At 34.6% G+C, this 8,440-nt stretch overlaps 1 long non-coding RNA gene across 13 annotated transcripts; it reads left to right on the forward strand.

Moving 5' to 3' along the window:
* The first annotated feature begins 599 nt into the window (after positions 1–599).
* Positions 600–7,469, forward strand: LOC107007284. 13 transcript variants are annotated; one of them, XR_003575553.1, is made up of 10 exons: positions 601–934; positions 1,561–4,164; positions 4,342–4,636; positions 4,813–4,941; positions 5,107–5,162; positions 5,232–5,480; positions 5,651–5,935; positions 6,239–6,509; positions 6,809–6,985; positions 7,411–7,469. It is a non-coding gene; the product is annotated as an uncharacterized LOC107007284 (long non-coding RNA). The 13 variants fall into 13 exon arrangements; XR_003575548.1 differs by lacking the exon at positions 4,813–4,941 and having other exon boundaries at positions 602–934; positions 1,561–1,704; positions 1,784–4,164; XR_003575546.1 differs by lacking the exon at positions 4,813–4,941 and having other exon boundaries at positions 602–934; positions 1,561–1,704; positions 1,803–4,164.
* The last annotated feature ends 971 nt before the right edge of the window (positions 7,470–8,440 follow it).

Consider the following 8,440-nt stretch of genomic DNA (forward strand, 5'->3'; position numbering starts at 1 on the left):
ATGCATTCTTGATATATCAGCCACATCCTTTTGATTCCTCTTTGTTGTCCAGCTTGGTAAACATCCAAATAGCATCCCGAAACTCAGCGTTAGTGATCTCTTTTGGGTTGCATTTCTGGTGCATTAGATACCCCTTGATCTTGGTGATTAGCATACCTCCTAGCGGGACGACCTTGAACAATACTTTGTTAGGGCATGAAGTTAAATATATGCACACGCACAAATAAGGAAGAAACTTTATAGAGTAAAGATCTATTAGATGAAAGAACACTACACCATTTTAGGTCTACGGCAATATTAAATCTTGACAACGCTTATAAAGTGTTGCCTAAAATACTTTTGGGAACACTTTTAAAGTGTAGCCAAAGATTTTGACTTTTAGCTACATTAATTTTAGCAACACTTCTAAAGTGTACTCTTTAATGGTATAGGCCACACTTTATAAGCGTTATTACAGTTTCATATAATTGACAACAACTATTCACATATATGGCCACACTTTTAAAATGACTTTTTTAGTATTTTTAAAAACAACACATTATAAAATATTTCTTCCTTCATTTTTATTGGGTAAAAAAAATTGATATATAAAATATAAATCTTTCTTTTCCCCCAAAAATTAAAAAAAATCACAATTTTCAGGTCACACAGAGTGAAGAACGACGCTGCTTCCCCAAATCTGAAAATTGTCAAGAATGATTCATAGATCTAAGAACGACTGCATCTTCTCCATAGCTTATATTTCTCAAGACCGATCCTTTACAGATTGAAGAACGACACATTTTTCAGTTTCATGGTTGTTCACCGATGACCTACGAAAATCCCTCAGATTTGTCATTGTTCATCAAGGACAGAATAGAAGGCTTCACTTAAGTAGATGATGTCTCAAAGTTTCATCACATTGAAAGGATTTTGTTGGTATACGGTTTATAAGGTAAATATTTTTATGTTTAGAAGTCTTAATTTATGGCATCAGTGTTTATTGCTTTAACACATTTAACTTTAGGGTTTTGATATTCTTGGGTTGTTGATACGATTTTTGTTGATTTTGTTTATGCAAAAGGAAATAAGGCAACAGAAGGTTTTTTGGCTTTATTTTTCTTTTAACTTGGTTTGAGTAATTTGGTTGTTATAGTTTCAGCATATCTTTGATGTGTGGTTTTCGTGTTAATAGATCATAGATAGTGTTAATCTTTACGAGGTTAATAGACTGAAGTTGTATATAGATTGGGGTTAAGCACCATTTCATGATTCGATTTTTAGCATGGACCTTCTTTAATTGTTTTGGCTTATGTTTAAGAATGTTATTGGCTGGAATAGTGCACTCTGGGATTTGTTCAATAAATCTTACTAGAAAAAGAAGATAATTTTCGTTACCTTCATGTTAAATCTCTCTACATTAGATTTTAAGTTGCATTATGATATTTCTGCTCTAGATATGCAGAATCCAATATTTTATGCTTTGTGAATGATGAATTATTATGGTTGGTGTCTAAGTAGCATTTCTTTCTACTACTTTGTTGAAGCATATACCTATAGTAATTTTCTATTTGATTAAAGGACTTTACCTGTAGCTGCCTCTGTGTATCTTCCGGATCCAGTCACAGATAATAGTTGCCAAGGCGGGGAGATGAACTAGTCAGCTCATCAACAAATTTTGCAAGATCAGGTCTCCAAATCTTTCAAAGAAGAAGTAGTGAACAGGTGCACTCAACTGTTGCCACTGTTCTCTTTCTTTGTCTACATTTCGACTGTCTTTCATTATCATCTTTAAAACTTTAAGGGGTTTATTTCTTGTACAGGTAATTTGTTAATGATCTTTGGTGGTAAGTTAATTTCTTGTTGGTGGAGTTAATACTGTTCAGTGCAAATGCATTTCGTTTCAACTTGGTAATAATTTAACAGATAAGATAGCTATTACTTTTTCTAGGTCTCTCGGAGTTTCAATTGACTTCACAACACACCTTTACATGAAATTTTTTACTTTTTATATGTCGATATACATAGGCTTCAAATTATGAGAACTGTAGTCCTTCTACCTCGTGCCTCACCTTGAAAAAATCGTGCATCTTTTCCTTCTTCCTTGCAATGGTGGCTGCAAACATGTTTTCTACTTTGGGTACTGGTCTTCATTTTGCATTATGTTCTTGAAATGCTGGATGTAGAATTGGAGCTTTCACTAATATGTTTCCTAGTAACTTCATGTGTATATATTGCTTGTATACCTAATTTCCCGTCACAAGAGAGCTCGCGATCTTTGGAATCACTGCGCCTTGAAAAATATGCAGAGGTGAGTACACTGTTGTGCACTGAATATTTTTTATTTTGGTATCAACTTTCTCTTGTAGTGGTTTAATGATGTCTTCTCAACTGATATATTTGATAAGTGTGAGAATATTCTTAGTCGACTATCAGAAAAGCATGGAACAATTTTTACATTCTCCATTGCTTTATCTTGGACTTTGGCTGGTGTATCTTCTAGATTTGGTTTAGAATTATTGGAAAAAGTAGCGTCAATATTGTGAGTATCTATCATTCAACAAGATTGTTAATACGTCTAATATTTTTCTTTATCTTGTGGTTGAAAACTTTAGACATTGTAGTCTTTTTTATATGTTATCTTCTTCTTATTCTGTCACCTGGAAAGGAGCAATAGTGACATATGATACTCGTACAAATCTGTCATTTTTTCGTTCATTTACTGCAGCAGACTATGTTGCTGCCCAGCGGCTTAGGGAAGACATGTTTCTTAAGCTAGCTACACTAAAGCAATCTAACCTAGTCATGAAATACTTTCACACTCCATTGTAGGCATGTGAATCCATTAAAATAACATAATAGGCAATGGAATCCATTAAAATAAATAACATTGCATTGTTCTCCTCTGTTATAAGGAGTGATATCTATTTGCAACAATTTAAAAAAAAAATCCATGTTCTTAGTCTTCTTGAGTTCGTAGTTGTTGTGCTCGCCTTAAGTTTGGTTTATTTATTTGTTAATCACCATGAGTTTGTTTTGTCTATATCAGTTGTAGTAGTTTTCTTGTTTTTAGTTATAGGTTTTGATCGTGTCAAAGAAATTAACTCCATTGTTCCTGTGCTTGTTTTCTAAGTTTAGATTGATCAGTTCTCACTCATATCAGTAGATGTAGATTTATTCAACATTGTTAGGGTCGTTTTGTGTTGTGAATGATCCCTTTTTTTTCTTTTCTCCAAGATTTCCTGTTCATATTTATCAAGAGAGTCTTGGACTACATGTAGAACATGGATTTTATAGATTTTGTAACAACAGTTGATTGGAAAAATGGATTTTCTTGTAGTTACTTACTATGACATCTTATTAGCATATGAAATACATGTTTTAATAGAAACTAAGAGTCATGTTTTTCATAACAATACCACTACATTGGGAAGTGGCTGGGAAATCCAAAATCAAGTGAAGATTTTAGTACTAAAGTGTATACTATAACAATATTGTAACAGCTTATCCCACAAGTGATATTTGTCCGTTTTACGCCTAGTCCAACATGTCTATAAAATGTGTCTTTTTTAGATGTATTTATTGATATGCTCAGCATCTTTTTAGTTTTCTATTATGTGGATTTGCCTAGAGTGTCACAAATACTATATTCTAAAATGTTATTGCTAGTTGTATTTTTCAATGAGGCGGACCTTACTGGAATGTTCCTATAGGAAGAAAAGACGGACGAATATTAATAGCTAGTGAAACAACACTACTTCCAAAGCATACATTAAACATTTCTCAACTAAAACAAAGCTTCCATCAAAGAGGTCTCGCACTAGACAACTTTGTGGCTCTCTTAGTTCAGCATAAAAAATTATCCAAAAAATTTCACTAGTTAATTTCATAAATGGTTACTCAACTTACTTCTGATACGACTATACGTTCTCTTTGGCTCGCAGGTGCATATACTCTAGTATTTACCCATTGCTAATCATTTATGAACCACACATTCAACTTCAACGCCAGACGTGACATTGATCCTACACTACGTCCATCGTTTGCAGCAAGCTTTAGTGGCATATTTTCACTCAAAAACAGGGCAAAAAAGCAGGAATCAGCAATGATCCTGCACCAACAACATTTGATAATACTCATTACTGTAATCCCATGGGGAGCTGCTAGTATGAATCTTGTGTGGTAGTAAGAATACCTTCTTGATAATGAATTATAATTTTGAATAAGTGTGACCTTTTAAAATTTTGGAAGACATTTGGTTTTAATTTCTTCTTTTGCATGTTTTTTCTTTATGGTTTATTAAAATCTTAGCCTTTTCAGTAGTTGTTCTTTTGTTGTATATCATAGTCTTTCTTCATGCAGATGGAATCCTCATGATGGAAGTTTATACAGTTCTTCGACCTGGTGGCTACTGGGTGCTTTCTGGCCCTCAGATCAATTGGAAGACTAATTACAAGGCCTGACAAAGCCCTATGGAGGACCTTCAAGAAGAACAAAGGAAAACTGAAGAGATTGCCAAACTTCTTTGCTGGCATTAGAAATCTGAAAAGGGTGAGACTTCTATTTGGCAGAAAAGGATGGATGTCGACTCATTCCGTTCTACACAAGAAGATTCTGAAGCTACACTTCGTAAATCCATAGATGCAGATGATGTCTGGTACGTTATAATACTAAGTAGTTCAGTTTTATATGTTGGAAATTCTTTCCTACTTAAAGCAAACGCTAGAGAGAATATGCTTGTTTCCTACCATGAGTGGCAAATTTATGCTACTGTAAACCAGGTTACCAAAACTATATAAGTACTTTTTGGAATGATGTAAACTTTTTTCCTAGGACATTGTGTTTCAAGAGGGTCTCAGTATGCGGAGAGATATCTAGAAGTCTCTATACTTACAGTTTTGTGATATCTGATATGGTGGATAGTTACCATGTGAAATTACCATCCAAACATGTTGGTGCAAGGTAATAGATGCATAATACAACATTATTTCTAATAACCTAGCCGCTTCAATTGTAGCAAAGTAATAGGATACACTCTTTCATTTCAGCTTCTACGTATATTGCAGCGCAAACTCATTTTTGAAGATCAAGTTTCACAGATTCCATTATTTTGCTTCTATTGATCAGGTACAATAAAATGGAAGCATGCATAACACCAAGCAAAGGCAATGGTGATGATGAAGGTCTAAAACCATTCCTTGAGAGACTTTATGTTGTTCCTCCAACAATTTCTAATAGACTAGTTTCTGCAGTCTCCGTTGAGGCAAATCTGGAAGACAACAAAAAATGGAAGAAGCATGTTAGTGCTTATAAGAAAATTAACAAACACATAGACACATGAAGGTACTGTAATATCATGAACATGAATTCTGGACTGGAGGTTTTGCTGCAGCTCTTCAATCTCCCAAGTTGTGGGTTATGAATGTTATGCCTACGATAGCCGAGAAAAATATCTTGGGAGTCATATATGAACATGGGATTATCGGAATTTATCATGACTGGTACGAGTTTCTCTCTCCTATTCTAATTATATACGTATGTGGTATAGTTGTGGCTTTGATAACTTATCAAGGATTTTTCATTCATATGAATTTCAAGTAATATTGCCACTCGATTTTCTGTGTGTGATTATTAATCTTGTATTCTCAAGTCTTTGGTTTTAAATGCGAAGTACCATCTTCAGTCTTGACAATTGCACGGCCACCTGGTGAAGTTGAAGGAAGTAGTTACAACCATCTTCAGTCTTGACAATTGCATTCCAGTTTGTTTTTTATAATAACTATCGAGAAAATATCACTGCTATGGCTCGCAAATATGTATGAAGCATTGTCGGCTCTGTTCAGAGAGTTGCTATGGCTATTGCACCCTCTCAACTCTGCTCGCAGTTGACACCAAAATCTTTCCCTGGCTCACCGTAAACTGTCACTTTGGGGAGATGAATTTGCAGGAGCTATAAGTATGGGTTCTAACTTTTATGGTCTTTGCAATAATAATTCATAGTTATCTGAGTTTGTACCACCAATTTGTGAATTTGTGAGTCCTGATGTATGCAGATAAATATTTTCGTGTGTGTAGCATAGTATTAATGAATGATTCTCCATTTATATTCAAAGCTGAGGCCACTCTGATTCATTTGCACCCTTCTATTATGAAATGTCGAACAACCCATCCCTTAACTCGCAACCTGATGTACTCATGGAACACTTTTAACATTTTCCCTTGTTTCTGTACCTGGTTTTATTGATTTAATGTATTTCAGGAATCATACTGGTGGAGAAATGCTACAAGTGAATTCTCAAGCTATCAGTGATGATGTACGGAAGCAATTATACCATCATACTGATTCAATAATGTGTTGCACCATCAAAATGAATGTCAGTTTTGGCATGTTGTTGTTGCAAGATGAATTGGAGGCAGAACTTGAAGAATTAGAAGAGTAGCTGCTTCAACCAGCAGCTACTGTTCCTGCTGCTCCAGTCGATGTTCCTACAGGGAAGCAACCTACTCAGCCCATCTTTAGAACCGTACAGGTGAAGAAAATAAGCTTGGTGCGTTGCAATTAGAAATGGATCTTTGAGCTAGTATGCCTATGATTTTTAACTTGTAACTTACTGATTGGTGAAATGTGAGGTCCTGTGTTTGAAAGGTTCCACCAAAAAAATGCAAACATGATTTGATATGAATTGTTGGAGTCCTTGCTTCCATTTGCATATAGTGTATCTAGTAGTATTTACAATCATTTGGTTTAGAATACTTGGATGAAAATGCCAGTATGGAATTGCTATATATGATCCTTTATTGGTTTGTGATCATATTTGTTTTTCTGCAGGCATTATCACAGGTAGCTTACATAAAGAGACGCTCGTACGCATGTCAGAAAAATACTTAAAATGCTTTCACATTTCTCCTTGCTATGGAAACTCATTTTTGTTGTTGTACTCATTATAAAACATATGGATTGAGAACATTTGCAGGCTGCGTGGAACATATTAGCTACCATAAGCAGGTAACCAATTTACTCTATATAAGTCTGCTTGGTTGCTCTCTCCGCCCTCTTCAAATTCTCTTTAACTGAAACTTGATTTATTAGCGAAAGAAAATAATAAATTGATTGTTGTAATGTTAGTTGTTCCTTCAGAAAATATATGAGAAATAATCCTCAAGCATAAGGGCTCAACTCAAAGGGCTCATCTGGACTTGTCTCTCTTTAGTTGTTGTTAATGTATTTGGTTTAAATTGAGCTAAGGTCTTGCTTCTTTTGTTTCACTGTTTTTTTGGCATTTGTATAGAACATTGGCATGGTATGGAATCTGCAATCTGCAGATTTGTTGTTAATGTTTTCTGTAACTGCTGGATTTCTTGCCTCTCTATATTGTTGCAATCTGAACTTCTTACCTCTTCTATATAACTGCCAATATCTTATTTGTGTAGGGAAGTGGAGGTGATCAAATTTGAAGTGGATGATGAAGTGTTTTTGAACTATTGTAAAAGTTTAAATACATATTTGATTTATTGTGTACACATTTAGAATATTGATGTATAAGTATGGGTATGTACACAACACATACTATCTTTTGGTTGTACATGAATATTTCTCGAAGTTTATTTGAAATATATAGCTTCAATTTAATGATTAATTAGTTCATTTTGTGTTTTAGGTCACTTGTATGTATGTAAATATATTATATATATTTGTGCTACATGTAGGCTTATAAATGTTGAAGTTACACTTTGTAAGTGTTGCTCTAGGTAGATAAAAAGTTACACTTTGAAAGTGTTGCATAGATGACCAATAAAAGGCAACACTTTTTAAGTGTGACCAATAAATCTGAAAAGGCAACGCTTTTAAGTGTAGTCTAACAAAAAATAGGTGTTGCTAATGCACGTCTTCAAAGCGTGCCCTTATACCTATTTGGCTACGCTTTCTAAGTGTAGCCAAAGATGGCAACATTTAAAAAGTGTTGCCTAATGTCAAAGGTTACGCTTCTTTTGGGCAGCCCCTAAAAAGTGTTGCTGAATGTCCAAAAGTGTAGCCTTTTATCAAAGGCCACAGTTTTTGCTAGTTTAGGCTACACTTACGTGGTGTTGCTGTACGCCGAAAATGGTGTAGTGGAATGTGAAGTAACTGAGATAGTTCCTAAATGTTTCAGCCTTCAAAATATAGATGTTGCGCGCTTTACACTGAAAATATGGAATCAACAAACACGACTTCAAAGACACCCTATGACTATTGAAATTGGTGCTATAATACCAAGTTTCTCATGCGTCGAGCCTACACCCTGGTTGTGACTGACACTTAAGAAACATTGTTGGCCCCAAGTTAACCCTTAACCTTGCTTATCTCTGAGTGGAAGATTTACTCAACAACATATGAACTCAGAAGTAAAACTATATAAAAATTCTCAAAATTGATACTCAGAATATTTTTAATAAAAATTCAGTGGCTACAAGAGGCAACTCA

This window comes from Solanum pennellii, chromosome 12, assembly GCF_001406875.1.
Source record: "Solanum pennellii chromosome 12, SPENNV200".
Taxonomy (NCBI): Eukaryota; Viridiplantae; Streptophyta; class Magnoliopsida; order Solanales; family Solanaceae; genus Solanum; species Solanum pennellii.